This window comes from Bison bison, unplaced genomic scaffold (assembly GCF_000754665.1).
Source record: "Bison bison bison isolate TAMUID 2011002044 unplaced genomic scaffold, Bison_UMD1.0 scf7180017861280, whole genome shotgun sequence".
Lineage (NCBI taxonomy): Eukaryota > Metazoa > Chordata > Mammalia > Artiodactyla > Bovidae > Bison > Bison bison.
The window spans coordinates 16,558-19,027 of record NW_011491852.1 but is presented as its reverse complement, the minus strand read 5'-3'; the positions used below and the strand labels follow the sequence as shown (position 1 = coordinate 19,027).

The window sequence follows — 2,470 nt, the reverse complement described above, 5'->3', positions numbered from 1 at the left end:
TTAAAGAAACAATGCATGACTAGCTGAATTCAGTATATGACTTCTGGGTATTTTAGTTCTCTATTTTTACCTGATTAGTGCTCTCTGTTTTCCTAGAAAGTTAAATTTGACCTAATAAAATTGGTCTTCTTATAAGTGGTTTCAGATTGTTTGCTTCTAACAAATATCCATGAATTCATATTTACCTAATTAGTGTCCCTTGAGGACAATTCTATCTATTCCTTCTCCCCTTAAAACATGTATAGAATATACAGATGTTTTCTACTTTGGAATTTCTCTTTTCTTTTATGATATCTCAGAAATAAACGATTAGGTTTTCGTGATGTTTGCTAGGTCTTGTAGCAAATGCATGTGTTTTAAAAAATGCATGCCTCAGGCTTTGAAACTTGTATATAACAATTTGTAAAATAATCTCTAGCTTTCTAGTCTAATTTCATTTTTCTATTAAGCTGGAATTTGGAGATATTAAAGGTAGCCTCCTTAATTGCTTTTCTCCTTTTTGTTGTTTCTATAATATCCCCCATCACTATTAGATCTTTGTATGTAACTCCTTTGCTAAGTTGAAATGCATTTGCTAGAAATGTCATAATTAGGTACAAAGGGACTTTGTACTCTTTAGTAATTAAAAAGTTACTGGGAAGTAAGAATAGAGTCAATATTCTATTCAACATAGAATTCTCCCCTTGAATTTGGTATATGTATAGAGTATTAGTAGTCAGACTGTTATAAACTGTACAAGAATTGGGGGATGGGAATAGGGGAGAAGAGAGGTAAAAACAAGAAATCACGGAGTGGAAAGCAGAGATTTTTATTCTTATGATTCATTACCTGCCATCACTGCTTCCTTTTTTCAACGCAAAATAATGGGGTAGAAATTGATGAGACACATTGTTGTAGTTATGTGGGATAAGTAAATCTAGAGAACATGATGACTAAAGTTAGTAATATTGTATAGAATGTTGGAAATTTGCAAGAGAATAGACTTTAGGTGCTCTTATCACAGAGAAGAAAAAGGTAACTATGTAAGGAAATAAAATGTTGATCAGCTTGACTATAGTAGTCATTTTACTATAATAGGTATATAGTATCTGCCAGGTGTTTACATGTTCAGTTCAGTTCAGTCACTCAGTCGTGTCCGACTCTTTGCGACCCCATTAATTGCAGCACGCCAGGCCTCCCTGTCCATCACCAACTCACAGAGTTCACTCAAACTCATGTCCATCGAGTCGGTGATACCATCCAGCCATCTCATCCTCTGTCGTCCCCTTCTCCTGCCCCCAATCCCTCCCAGCATCAGTCTTTTCCAGTGATACAACTGTAAATACAATGTAAATACAATGTAAATGCAATGTAAATAGTTGCCTGTGTATGCCTAATTCAAGCTTTGCTTTTTGGAACTTTATGTAATATTTTTTAGGAACACTTTGTGTGTTTAGTTGAATTCACAGATGTGGAACTTGAGGATATGGAGGGCTGATTATATCATATCATCATGTTGTGCATCTTAAATATAAACAATTTTTACTAAGGAAAAAAAAACAAGAGGTCTGCACCTGTAGGAAAATAAAAGACATGTATAAGACTTTTCTGAGAATGCTACTTATGGGTGAAGTTAAGAACAGTGTTATCTTAGTGAATGGATGTGATCACCATGCTATAGTACATTTAAGACAGTGTTTAAAGACCTGTATATTTCTAAGAATGCTACTCTCGGGAGAAACTGAGAACAGTGTTATACTGAATGGATGTGATTACCACACTGTAATGCCTTTAAAACATTGGTTAAAAACACATGTATCCAAGGTACAGTTGTGGCTTCTACTTGTATGAGAAGTTGAGAACACTAGTTTTTCAGTGAATGGTTCTGATCACCATAGTATAACGCAAATAAAACAATGTTTAAATATAAAAATTGATAATGTATGTATATATAAAATTATTGAAGCCTTAATAAGCAGAAGCTGATATAGGGTGTATATTAAGACAAAGCTACTGGTCACATCACTTCTATTAGCAGATGGGAGAATAGCATGGAAGCCAGAGAATGATGGAAAGACTGGACCAATATAGAATGACAATACTACCAGCTAATAGGGTAGTTGTTTCATTCTGGTATCCTTTCCATTTTGGGGGCGTGGATGGAGAATACAAATGAATCTATCTATTCTTAAATGTAGCAGCTGATGTAAGATGTCTTACAGGAGATTTAAATAAATCAGAATCTATTATGCCATTTTAAAAAGTCCTTGAAATTTTCCTAGGAGTAAAACACTATTTTTGAGATGTAATTCACATACCATAAAATTCACCCTTTGGAAGCATATGGGGTTGGTTTTGTTCTTTTTTTTTTTTTTTAAAGCAGATCCATGGAGTTGGGTGGGCTTCCCAGGTCTGCCTACAATGCAGTCCATCTGCAATCCAGGAGACCCTGGTTTAATTCCTGGGTCAGCAAGATCCCCTGGAGATGGGA

At 34.9% G+C, this 2,470-nt stretch overlaps 1 protein-coding gene across 1 annotated transcript in view; it reads left to right on the top strand.

Annotated features, from left to right (window-relative positions):
• Positions 1 to 2,470, top strand: part of LOC104983084 (centromere protein I-like) — a 23,401-nt gene that overhangs the window by 4,465 nt on the left and 16,466 nt on the right. The window lies entirely within an intron of this gene.